A 14,289-nucleotide genomic window follows, 5' to 3' on the forward strand; every position below is an offset into this window, starting at 1 on the left:
TGCTCCAAAATTGAATAGCTGACTGTATAACCATGTCACTGCACTGATCCAAATCCTAAACTGTCAACATGGGGAGATTGGGTTGAGGAGATATATTTTCTAAGCATAAAGAGGTTGTCCATCCAGTCCTAAGCTTTTTGAGACACTATTAAGCCACTGCTTATGTGACTGGTTCTGTCTACAAACATAGGACATGGATAGGTATCTCATGTTTTTATAGGGATAAACAGGTTGTAGATTTTCCATCTGGATATATATAGAGAGAGAGCAAATGTGCAAAACTCTGAGAAAGCTAGAGTGACTCCAAAAATTAGCTGTGCTCTGAGTGAAGGAAGGAACAGATGACCTCTTGGGTCACCTTCCAACCTAGAAGGTTGGAATGAATCCAATGGAAATAGAATAGAAATAGAATTAAAATGCTGCAAAATTATGTGCTCTTTGAATTAAAAAATTGAGCTTTACTACATGAAACAATTCCATTTTTCATGTATGCCACCAATCAGACTTCTAACTGTCTAAGATAGTTGATAACAAATTCCCACTCAAAGTAAAAATTGCTTTCCATTCTTCTGTAAAGCAGTAGGAATTTATTATAAAATGCTTGAAACCATGTATTTAAAACCAAATTACACATATGTTTGAAAAGAACGTGTCCTGACATCGAGTGATATAAAGCCTTTGTTTGTTTGGTTTTGGTTTTGGTTTTGGTTTTGGTTTTGGTTTTGGTTTGGGTTTGGGTTTTGGTTTGGGTTTTGGTTTGGGTTTTGGTTTTGGGGGGAGGGGGCAGGGAGGTGATCACAATATTGGATTTTAAAGTACAGTCCATTTTAAAATACAATACAAGCCTAAGATGGAAGGCTACTTAAGGATGCAAAAGTCGGACATAGTGTGAAAACCTTTTAGGGCCTATGGGTCAGTGAAGCACAACTACGTAACGTCTCACTGTGAAGGACAATCTCTCTTCTACTGATAAGGGCCTCTAAGCTCTATCATTGTGTAAACAGCAAACCCCCAGGAAGACAACTGACCGCACAAGGGACATTTGCTAGATTGAGATTGACATCTCTTAGTGCTTGGATAAACCTGTATTTTATTAATATATTTATTATATATTTTATTATTGTATTAAACTTGTATTTTATTCTTATTTTCTGGGACTTACACTTGCATGAAATTCACACACTGTTTGTGGAAAAATACTGTGGGATATTTTTCAATTCTCAGAAATATTGTTCCACCTGGAGTGAAGAAAATAACCTGAACCCTTCAAGTTACTATCTTTTCTCTGAGTTATTGAATATTTTATAAGAATTTCATAACAAGGTTGTTGTAAATGTTTGTGCATAAAGAATGATAATATTGATTTAGTTCCCATAGTTACAAAATATAAACCAACTACCAAAGAACAACTATTCCCAATTTTCAGTTGTTGTATTTTATATTCCATTTCATGTTCACAGGCTGGTACAACACATCTATTTATCTTGTTGGCAAAAATCTTTGCTGTATCATGGGAGTTCATTATGGGTGTTTTCAGGGTATCATATACATGAACCTTTCCCCTGGATTTGTAATTCATCAACAAAATATGAGTGATGAGTCTAACAATGATTTGTACTTATTTTGAATTTCCTATATGTATCATTATTTATCACTTACATATGAGGACCAACCTGCACACAGGCAGATTATCCCACAGGCTTAGACTGAGTCTTTTTGCCATGTATTTGCTGCATTTCAAAATGAAAACTTTTTAAAAGTACTGAAAGAACATATAGATTCCATTTCAAAACTAAAAAATCAGAATTCACATGTTGACCTAATTGGCTAAATTCATTCCTGGGGAAGTCAGTAAAATTACTTTATATACTCAATTTTCTTCTTGTACCAACCAACCTATTTTGAGTGCATAATATGTAATTCACAAATTCAATTCATTTAGCCAATGGAGTGGAGTTTGGCAGCCTTATCCCTTCTGTATCCTAGCTGTCCATGGATTCTTCTGGGGAAAAGAATAGGACATGTAAGGAAAGATACAGCAGGATGGACTTCCCAGGAGATGCCACCACATCCTGTCCCATTATCTACAGGAACAGAAAACTCTTCCCAGATTTTCCCAGAAATGTTACCCTGTTTTCCTCATTCTCTCTTCACAAATGCAGATTTCCCCTGCATTTTTTCATCTCTTCTGAGTACCTACTCAGTATGAGACAATGAGCTCAGGGACTCAGGTGGATTTAGAATTAGATGGCTGCATGACTGAAGAAGAGATATTAAATCCCTTCTTTCCACCTTGCAATCCACCAGTTCCAGCAATCCTTCTTATTTCAGCCAAATCCTCACTGAATTCTGTTTTTGCCAGTCCTATTTCCCCCCCTAAACCTTCCTGTCTCTTCCCCTCAAACCTCAGCATCCCTCTTCAATGGCTTGTTTTACTGCTCCAGCAAAGCTGATTTTTGTCTGCATAAAGATGGCTTCTCATCTTGGGGTCATTAGTACTAACTGATCAAAAAAAGAAATAATAATAATTAAAAATAAAAAAAATAAAAAAATATGTTGAAAGCTCCTTTGACTTTGGAAGTCCACATTCTGCCTTGTGATCATATGCCTACAGCTCTACAATATACAAAGGCAAAAGAACAAATCCTACATGACTAGACCTGTAAGTAGGAAATGACTTTTTTAACGATCTTTTTTAACTTCCACAATAAATGTAGTAGCAAGAATATTCATAATCTTCAGTCATTTTAACTAGCAACTCTCATCAACTAATTCTACATCACTGTGATCTGTTAATTATTTCAGTAAAAATTGTTTAAAAAACACTGATCACAGAAAGAAGAGAAAAGTAAAACCAACTCATACAAACCTATCACAGAAGCATTTTCATGATGAGTAAATACTGAAGACATAGAATATAAAGTTAACACAACCCAAATAATTGGGTCATCTCTTATCTATGATGAAGTAAGAATGCTACTTTCCTGAAGATGGAGAATGGATCAAAAGCAAAATTAATACCAGAAGGGTAGAAATAAGTTACGCAAAGTCTGAATATTGAATTTTCTTTGGCTTAAACAATGTTTAATTTCAGTTTTATTCTAATATTAAAAAAGAGCATAAAACAGTACCTTTTTAGCAAAGAAAAAAAATGGCAGCCAATATTAAGCTATCAACTTGTAGTCACTTGTCCTATACAGACACAGACACAGACACAGACACAGATTTCTAGGTTGGAAGAGACCTCAAGATCATCGAGTCCAACCTCCGACCTAACACTAAGCACTCCACTAAACCATATCGCTAAGCTCTACATCTAAACGTCTTTTAAAGACCTCCAGGGATGGTGACTCCACCACCTCCCTGGGCAGCCCGTTCCAATGCTTAATAACCCTTTCGGTAAAGAAGTACTTCCTAACATCCAACCTAAAACTCCCCTGTCGCAACTTTCGCCCATTCCCCCTCGTCCTGTCACCAGGCACGTGGGAGAACAGACCAATCCCCACCTCACTACAGCCTCCTTTAAGGTAACTGTAGAGAGCGATAAGGTCTCCCCTGAGCCTCCTCTTCTCCAGGCTGAACAAGCCCAGCTCCCTCAGCCGCTCCTCGTAAGACTTGTTCTCCAGACCCCTCACCAGCTTGGTCGCCCTTCTCTGGACTCGCTCGAGCACGTCCATGTCCTTCCTGTAGCGAGGGGCCCAAAACTGAACACAGTACTCGAGGTGCGGCCTCACCAGAGCCGAGTACAGGGGCACAATCACTTCCCTAGACCTGCTGGCCACACTGCTTCTTATACAGGCCAGGATGCTGTTGGCCTTCTTGGCCACCTGAGCACACTGCTGGCTCATATTCAGCCGACTATCAACCAATACTCCCAGGTCCTTCTCGGCCAGGCAGCTTTCCAACCACTCATCTCCCAGCCTGTAACTCTGCTTGGGGTTGTTGCGCCCCAGGTGCAGGACCCGGCACTTGGCCTTGTTGAACTTCATACAGTTGATCTCAGCCCATCGCTCCAGCCTATCCAGATCCTCCTGCAGAGCCTTCCTGCCCTCGAGCAGATCGACACACGCACTTAGCTTGGTGTCATCTGCAAACTTACTGAGGGTGCACTGGACGCCCTCATCCAGATCATCGATAAAGATATTAAAGAGGACCGGCCCCAGTACTGAGCCCTGGGGGACACCACTTGTGACCAGCCTCCAACCAGATTTGACTCCATTCACCACAACTCTCTGGGCCCGGCTATCCAGCCAGTTTCTAACCCAGCGAAGCATACGCCAGTCCAAGCCCCGCGCAGCCAGTTTCTTGAGGAGAATGTTGTGGGGAACGGTGTCAAAAGCCTTACTGAGGTCAAGGTAAACCACATCCACAGCCCTTCCCTCATCCACCAAGCGCGTCACTTTGTCATAGAAGGAGATCAGGTTCGTCAAGCAGGACCTGCCTTTCGTAAACCCATGCTGACTGGGCCTGATCGCCTGCTTGCCCTGCAAGTGCCGCGTGATGACCCTCAAGATAATCTGCTCCATGAGCTTTCCTGGCACTGAGGTCAAACTGACAGGCCTATAGTTCCCCGGGTCTGCCCTCAGGCCCTTCTTATAGATGGGTGTCACATTGGCTAGCCGCCAGTCAACTGGGACCTCCCCCGATAGCCAGGACTGCCGATAAATGATGGAAAGCGGCTCGGCCAGCTCCTCTGCCAGTTCTTTCAGTACCCTCGGGTGCATCCCATCGGGCCCCATCGACTTGCGCACATCCAAGCTCCTTAGCAGGTCGCCAACCATTTCCTCATGAATAGCGAAGGCCACATCCTGCTCCCCATCCCCTTCCTCCAGCTCAGGGCACTGGGTGTCCAGAGAACAACCGGTATTGCCGCTAAAGACTGAGGCAAAGGCGGCATTAAGCACCTCAGCCTTTTCCTCATCCTTAGTAACCAGGTTTCCCCTCGCATCCAGTAAAGGATGGAGATTCTCCTTAGTCCTCCGTTTCGCATTGATATATTTGTAAAAGGATTTTTTGTTGTCTTTAATGGCAGTAGCCAGGTTGAGCTCCAGATGAGCTTTGGCCTTTCTAATTTTCTCCCTGCACAGCCTCGCTACATCCTTGTAGTCCTCCTCAGTGGCCTGCCCTTTTTTCCAAAGATTATAAACCCTCTTTTTCCTGCTAAGCATAAGCCGCAACTCTCTGTTGAGCCAGGCCGGTCTTCTTCCACGCCGGCTCGTCTTTGGGCACGTGGGGACGGACCGCTCCTGTGCCGTTAAGATTTCCTTCTTGAGGAGCGCCCAGCCTTCCTGGACTCCTCTGCCCTTCAGAACCGCCTCCCAAGGGACTCGGCCAACCAGCGTCCTGAGCAGCTCAAAGTCAGCCCTCCAGAAGTCCAATACAGCAGTTTTACTGGTCCCCTTCCTGGCCTCGCCAACAATAGAGAACTCTACCATTTCGTGGTCACTCTGTCCAAGATGGTTTCCGACCACCACATCTCCCACCAGTCCTTCTCTGTTTGTGAAGAGAAGGTCTAGCGGGGCACCACCCCTGGTAGGTTCACTGACCAGCTGCATCAGGAAGCTATCTCCCACACTCTCCAGAAACCTCCTAGACTGCTTTCTCTGTGCCGTGTTGTGTTTCCAGGATATATCCGGGAAGTTGAAGTCCCCCACGAGGACAAGCGCCGACGATTTTGCAACTTCTGTCAGTTGCCTATAAAACTCCTCATCCGTCTCCTCATCCTGGTTCGGTGGTCTATAACAGACCCCCACCAGGACGCTAGCCTTGCCGGCCTTCCCGCGGATCCTAACCCACAGGGATTCAACCTCATCATTCCCAGCCTGGAGTTCCACAACATCAAAAGATTCTCTAATGTAGAGAGCCACGCCACCACCCCTTCTGTGCTGCCTGTCCCTCCTGAAGAGCCGATAGCCAGGCATTGCAGCACTCCAGTCGTGGGAGCGGTCCCACCACGTCTCCGTGATGGCAACCAAGTCGTAGCCCTCCTGCTGCACGATGGCTTCCAGCTCCTCCTGTTTGTTACCCATGCTGCGTGCATTAGTGTAGATGCACTTCAGCTGGGCCATCGCCTTCTTCCCCAGCCTAGCCATTGTTTCCCCCGGCACGGCTCCAACAAGCCTTCTTTGAGCCCCGTCCCCCTTCTTGCCTAGTTTAAAGCTCTCTCTATGAGCCCCGCCAGCTCCTGGCCTAGGATCCGTGTTCCCCTTGGAGATAGGGACCCGTCTGGGGCCATCAGGCCAGGTGCCGAGTAAAGCTCCCCATGGTGAAAAAAACCAAAATTTCTGTGCTGGCACCAGCCTCTGAGCCACCTATTAACCACGTGAGCTTTCCATGTCCTCTCTGTGCCTCTCCCTTCCCCCGTAGGGATAGACAAAAACACCACCTGCACTCCCGCTCCCTCCACCAATCGTCCCAGCCCCCTATAGTCCTGTTTGATAGCCTTCAGGCTTCTCTTTTCAAGATCATCACTGCCAGCCTGGACTATCAAAAGCGGGTAATAGTCAGAGGGGCGAACCAGGTTTGGAAGCTTCCTGGTAACGTCTCTGACCCTGGCCCCAGGGAGGCAGCAGACTTCCCTATGCGTGGGGTCAGGCCGACAAATAGGGCCCTCCGTTCCCCTGAGGAGGGAGTCGCCCACAACAATCACCCTTCTCTCTTTCTTGGTGGAGGCAGTCCTGAGGCGTGGAGCCAACTTCCTCACCTCAGGCATCCTCCTGGGTAGGCTTCCTACCTCATCCTCACCCACCGGTCTCTCAAGCTCCAGGGTCTCAAACCTATTGTTCAAGGGCACCTGGGAAGGCAGCGCCGGAAGGGGAGGGCATCTCCTGCGAGGTCGAGAAGGGACCTGTCTCCATTCCTCCTCAACTCGGAGGTCCCCTCCCTCTGCCCAATGGCAACAGGGCAGGGGGTCCACTCCCCTTTGGGGCATCTCACCCTGGTCCCTCTCCCTCCGGTCCTGCAGGGAGTCACTCCACCAGTCTATCTCCCGCTCGCACTCCCTGATATCCCTCAACCTCTGCACCTCCTCCTTGAGTTCCGCCACCATGCGGACCAGGTCGTCCACCTGCTCGCACCTCACGCAAGCAGTCCCCCTGCCTCCCGCCGATGGCAGCAAGAGGCTCAGACACTCCCCGCATCCGGAGACCTGAACTGCCGCATGTTTGGACGGGCAGTCGGTCTGGGCGTGTACAGCATACACAAAATCTATGAAATAAGATGAGTGCTCAAACATTTCAGCAGAACTAGAGTCAGTTTACAGAAATGGAGGATCTGGACTTTCAGATGAAAAAAAAAAGGAAAAGGAAAGGGAGTGTCAGTTTCTTTTTGTGTGTGTGTACACGTGTGTGTGTGTGCATGTGTGTGTATGCATGTGTGTGTAAGTAAACATCTCAGTTTGGCTTTTGTGTACCTTTTAAAAGAGGAGGGATGGAAAATCACGTCAAGTCTATTATGCTTTTTTTGCAGAAAAACATTGGAATCTAAAATATCCATGCCCCAACTTGCCAAAAACGTCAGAAAACTGTCAGGTTTTATGTCTGCTTAAGAACAAAATAGTAATAATACAGCTTCTGCAAGAGCTCTGATTTTCATCTGACATGCTGATAAGACAGACTGAGCAAAAATTAGACAGGTCTGGAAATGACAAGGGAACAGCAAACTCCAGCACTCATCTAGGTTTTCAACAATCTACATCCCTTCTGCATAGTTATTAAGATGATGATTTAATTAATAGGATCACAATACAGTCAAAACTATCCTTATGAAAAACTCCTGCCCATCCTGTTTATCCAGGTGTTCTTAGGATTCCTGAAATAACTCAACTGTCATTGTGTTTTGCTTTTTTTGTTGTTGTTGTCATTTGTTAAGTTTTTTTATTGTATTACTGTTCTAATGCTTTTAATCGTAATGTTTTAATTTATGTTTAATATATTTTGAAAATCTTTGAAATATGATGCCTACCAGACAAGCTTCTGCTTTAGCATAATTTTACTTACAGGGGAAAAAAAAATAAAAATAAAACCGAATCAATATGGATCAATATGGGTCAGGCTTTTGAATTTAATACATCTGAGGAATCCCTCTTCTAGGGTTTTTCATAGATCACTAGCCAGATCATAGAATCATAGAATATCCCAAGTTGGAAGGGACCCACAAGGATCATCAAGTCCAATTCCTGGAATGTACATGTAGATGTACTCCTGGAATGAGATGTAGAACTACTGAACTACGTTCAGTAACAGAGTTGACTTAGAAGTTGATTCTGGCAATTATTTTAGCAGTGACTGTAATTCTCCTAAATTGATATGAAGTTCATGGACCTGAATCATCTTAGACCTTTTGATTGTACGCTTCCACGTCGTTAACATAATTCTCAAGAGAATTCTTTGTCATGTGAACGATGCTGTCTCCACCCAGTTGTACGTTCTCACCAGTAATGAGTGTGTTAATGAGCCCACATGAAAGTATGAACTCCCTCAAGGACCTCTCCAACCTCTGTCTTGGATCTGTCACTTACCTCAAGATGTACAGCAAAATTTGAACACATTTCAGCATTGTGGGTCTCCACAATCTCCTTCTATAATTTTCATTCTGATGATCATGTACTGTTAAATAGAAGATAAAATATGAATTTTAGTAGCATTGGACAATTAAAATGGGCTTTTAAAAGTAAACATTTTAATGAAAAACCCATAACATCATATAGTAGTTTAAAAAAAAAAAAAGAGAGTATTTTTGGCAAAATTGCTTTGCAAAGATAGAGAAAAATAATAGCAATTTGATAGTCTGTGACTCATTTTAAAGTTTATACCCTGAGGACAGGATGAGAAAATCTTTCCCTCACTAGGTTATGTCTTATCTGGATGAGACAGGATGCTTTACAACACCTGGTGAGCAGCGTGCTGAGAAGTGGTACATGCTTGGGCTATAGATGAGAGAGGCAAAAAGCGTGTCAGAGGTGCCCAAACTGCAGGCAGTTTAGGATCCAGATTTATGCTCTAAACTTCCCCAAGGGAACATTCTGGAACAACGTTGTTCCTGAACAAATCTCTGATGGCATAAATATTCCCCAAACACCTGCAGTTCTGCCTTTGTGTCCCCCCTAGAGCTGCATCCACATGGGTAGGCACCATGTTCCCACTTTAGCTCAGTTTAACTCTTCACATGCTTCAGATAACTAATGCAACCTGCCAGGTCTAGAGCACACCCAGACCTCAGGCAGGACTGAACATTTCTCTAAGTATAGGGAATCCCTCTTCCCCACGACTTTTTGCCTATAAGTGCAAAACGGAAATATGGGATGGTAACACAGAGGGTGTCTGCCACAGTGTACATGTTTGTACGGCCTCCTCTTCTTCCTTAAAACTGAGGCCAACAGTTGTGCAGTATGGTAGGCCACTCCTCTTGTATTAAAGGCTGTGCAAGACTGATGGCGTTATATGGGACTGTAAGATTTATGGTGGTAAGGAGAAGCAGAGTGCAACGCCTTCCAACCATTTACTTGGAAGGGGTGGAAAGAGTCAAAGGTTTCCGTCTCTGCTCTCACAACAGAGCACATTGTACAAAATAATAGTTTTATTAAAAAGAAAAATAAACCTGCCATCTTCCCTTTCTTACTCAGGCAAATTACAAGCCACGAAGAGGAATGTTGAACAGTGTTTTCTTCAGCATGTACTGATAATTGGTTAAATAAGAAGGAGCTAAAACTCTTCAGAAAAGGTTTTCTCTTTCCCTGATTTTGATTTTGAAGGGTAAATTAAAAGTCAATATTCACATCTAGCAGCACAATAAACATTTTGGTGCGTGCATCACTTGGAAAGATTCTCAGTGGATTACAGCACACAGGATTTGCCTTTCAGATGAGGTTTTTGTGGTTGGTAGAATATGTCCTTTAATAGAGTTATAAACATTGCTTGAATTATTTGTCAGTCATGATTAGCACTGACATAACCATGCAATCAACAAGCTAACAAGTGCATCATCTTCAGTACTATATTATACTAAAACTATTTCAGCAATATAAATAATGCCTTGCCTGAATATCTTCAGTAAAGAAAGGGTAAATTAGTCAAACTTACATTTTTATGTATTATGGACTGCATTCAACCATGCTCATTTATAAAATTCACTCGTTACTTCTAATATCATCAGAATTAAGTTCATGTTCAGTAAAAGCATCTAACCTCTCCAATGAAGTAACTGAAGGGTAAAAAATGTTTTTATTCTAATCTGAGGCCTTGACTGTGGTTATAACAGTCCATTAAATCAATTTGGTGCCTCTTTGTCAGGAATGACTTGTACTTAATGTTATGCAGAAACCTGTCTGAATGGCAGAAAAAGCTTCACTTTTTGTGTGAATCCTTATCACTTGAGCTGAGTGCTTTGGTCACCTGTACAATAAATGTTAAAAATGAATTACTGAAGGTACCCAACCTCTTAACTCTAACCACACAATATTTTCAGATAAAAATTAAATGAGAAAATAAGTAATAGGATAGCATTGTGACCAAAGAGAAATCAGACTGTTACTCTCTATTCACATAGAGACACTAAGAAAAGGAACAAGGCCAGGTGGGCTTTCATTGGCCATAAGAATACCAGGAAACTAAAATTCACACAGTGATAGAACTCAAGGCTGGTGGCAACACAAGGACAGTGTTATATGCTAAAAAATTGTCAGGGTAACAAATTACCTCATTTCCCAATAGAAATTATTACAGAGAGTACTGGCATTACAGTCCTCTTGAGCTTAATGGTAAGAGCTAGGCAAAGTTAGGACAGCAGTAAGTGAACAAAGTGTACGCACCAGTGATCCAGTAACAGCACTGGCACTGGGCTTTCTTGGATTTAAGAAACACCACAAACTCTGAAGTGCTGACCAAGATCATCACAACAAATTTGGATCCTGGGTCCCCAAGCATAAATCTGGGGTTTCCAGAACAAAAACAGTCAAATAAACAAACACAGAGTTTCTTGGTCATTTTACAGTGACTTTGCATTGCAAAACCAGCAAATTCGTGCTTGGAGCAGACACAGGTTGCTGATAACTCCTGTCCTGAGCACCCACCAGATCCTGCGCCATGAACAGTATTACAGAGAGCCACCTACAGCATACAAGGCATTTTATAAGCAATTTGTGACACTAAGCCATTAGTTTAATCTGAGTTAAAGCAAGGTGATTGCACATCTTCAGTGTACATCACACAGATTCCCCACCATGAAACAGTGCTTCCTTTCCAAGCAACTTGTCACAGACAGGAACAACTGGGTTCTCCTGGAAGGAAAGGAAAAAGTTACACCTTGAAATTCCTTGGGTTCATCTCTTTCAGACTGCTCCAAAGTATGGAAAAGTAGATTTATATGCCTACTATTATATGCTGTTTTAAATCAACTCTCAGAATGATGCCCAGAAGTTCTACATTTCAGTGATTTTTCAGAATGAGCATGCTCAGTCTGTAAGTAGAAATATTTCCTTACCATTCGTCATAGCGACCAGCAAACAGTGTATGAGCAGTATTTCCCCCTGTCTCCTGTCATCATCAGCAAGTAGCAATATGTGGTAAATCTACCTTAATACATACTTTACTCATTTTTTCTCCTCACCACCCTCCTACTTCCCAGAGTTGGATGTATAGACACAGATGAAGACAGGATTTGGTCCTGCAATTTTCTGACAGTGTCAAAAAAGAGGGAGGAGAGAGAAAAGAAAGCCAGGCTTCTCAAGTACTTTTTATGTTGCTGTGTCTAGTTTGCTGTCTTGGGGATAAAAATACATCCAGCTTCAATAGATCCTCCCACATTCCCTTCAGAAGACCAGCAAGCCTAAAGCAGCAAAATGCACCCAGTCCTGGTGCAGTTTTACCCACTCACAGACTAGCAAAGTCCCCGTTCTCCTCATTCCCTGCAAGACCCCAAAACTGATGTGATGAGTTCATTGGACCTTGCAGTGCCTCGGCTTTAATCGCATCTGAGTGGCTCTATGTGGCTCACTGAAGCCACCAGGCTTTTCAAGGGGGAGGCTGTATTAACCTTTGCTAGTCACAACTGAGTACAATCCTGAAAATGATGAGATACAGGGAAAACACTCCAGCTCCTTCCTCTCCTTCACCTCTGTGTCATCCCTGGGAGTTTAAATGAAGCTACAATGTGTTACAAAATGCCTTCTTATTTTAATCTCCAAGGAGGGTCCTGACTGCAGTTAGCAGTAAAAGAGGTCGCTGTTTTATAGGTATGTTTTGACTGGAACTGAATTGCCGCTAAGTCCCTTAAATCAAAAACTATATGGAACACAAATAACTTTGAAAGAGCTGTTTAGTAAAGAAAGCTGGTCCCCAAGGATCTGCACTGCATTTCAGCCAGGAGGTCTGTTCTTCACAGCTCCTGGCAGCCCTCATTGAAGGGCAATCCAAGCAAAGTGCCGATCTTAAACCTCTGCCAGCAGCCCTAGAGCAGCATCCTTGCTGCTAGCCTTGAAGGAGTAAGCAATCACAGCTACTGAAGAGTCCTTTGGCTAGCGCAAGGCTTTCATTCCTCAAATGTGTTGAAACTGTGCCTTCCTACAAAGGGTTGCTCTTGACTGTAGAGAATGGTTGAGAATGTAGCCTTCAATGTACAATTACTTAGCCATGAATGCTGTTGCAAAGTGCATGTGCTGAGAATAACTCTTTAGCTACATTCCTAAATGCACACATGCACATGTCTTGGAGTACTTTGGAAAATACATTTTTATTGGCTCATCGACAAGGAAAATAAAATTGCTGGCAGCAAGAACTTCACATGCCCTAAAAACAAGAAATGCATTAGCATCTTTATTACAGATGTAATTGGTTTTTTTTTAATTTGTGACTGGGGAAAGGGTCACCAGTTAAAATACACCACTGTAAAATTTGCAATTTAAATTTCATTTCATGCTGGAATTTAGAAACAGTTTACATAAATAGTAACCATTAATCATTGAAAAGAAAGGTTAGATGTAAATTAGGCTGATATTATTTTTTTCTTGTGAGTATTTATGGGTATGTGATGAAATTTATTTTCCCAAGGAAGAAGAATTAAGGCTTTTCTGCAAACAAAATCACATTCTTACAAAAAGTATAAACTTCAAGCAAGCAAAACAGAGGACTTATTGATCTGACCCACAAGGGCTACCAAAGAAATGCGGAGTTTGCTCTGTTTGACGTTAAGGCAGAAGCCTTTCACTTCAACCAAGTTCGACATAGTACCTTTTGTATTTCAAGTCAACGTCTCTGCTCAGACTACCACTTTCTAGCAATCCATTTTACATGCCCTACTTTACATTTTGAAAGAAGAATGTATATTTATATCCTGCGAGTACAGAGTGCTACTTCAACATCATCTGTAGATTGACTTAATGCCTCTGTTATTAACATAGATAATAACAATCAGCAATTTACCACAAACTTTCAGAACACCCTTTTCGAAGACATCTGGTTCCAGAAGCAGTAACAGTCCTTCTTTTTCTAATGAAAATCACTAAGAACAAATCTGCATACTCTTTCAGAAGAATATATCCAGTCAGCAAAGATGCAAGATGTTCTCTGTCCTCTGCAAAACCATTCACATAGATCATCTTCACACACACAAAAAAAATAAATAAATAAATCAAATTCAGACTATGGGATGTTGTGTAAGGTATATTGTACGTGATATACCAGTGTGCCATGTGTCGTGTAAGGTATATTGTACATGATATACCAGTGTGCCATGGTATTGGCAGGAATATGTTCTATTGCAGCAGAAGGGGTGGCTGAAAGCCATGCATTCATTTGTTCTGAGACCATACTTAAGAATCACAAAGCTGATTTTTTTTTCTAGATCTGAAGACAAAAGAAGAATGTACTGCTACACAATTTGTTCTATTATTTTAGGAGACCTTCTTGCTCCCAGAAAACAGAATATGAGTTTGGTACTCACACCCACACTTAGTATTTAATCCTAGGCTTACAGTAAGCAATGCACCAACTCCTTAATTTGCACATAGGCTAGCAAAAGTAATTCCTAATTCCCTCTCAGTCATTTGCACAGCAGAAGAGACTGGTGATATTCCCTGAGGAATGCATTTTCATCTTCTCAGCTTTTCTCTGATCTTTTCCCTCAGTAGCTCTTTGTTTGTAAGAATATTCACTATTTATTTTACAGCAGAATTAGTTTTTTCTGTTTACATGCTATGTATTCACCCATTCCAAAGAAGAACAAGTGCTGTCAAATTTCTCTCAGCAGCTAGCCTAAACTAATTCATCTCATCACTCTTTCTGCAGTACCGATGAA

Source organism: Cygnus olor, chromosome 8 (assembly GCF_009769625.2).
Source record: "Cygnus olor isolate bCygOlo1 chromosome 8, bCygOlo1.pri.v2, whole genome shotgun sequence".
Lineage (NCBI taxonomy): Eukaryota > Metazoa > Chordata > Aves > Anseriformes > Anatidae > Cygnus > Cygnus olor.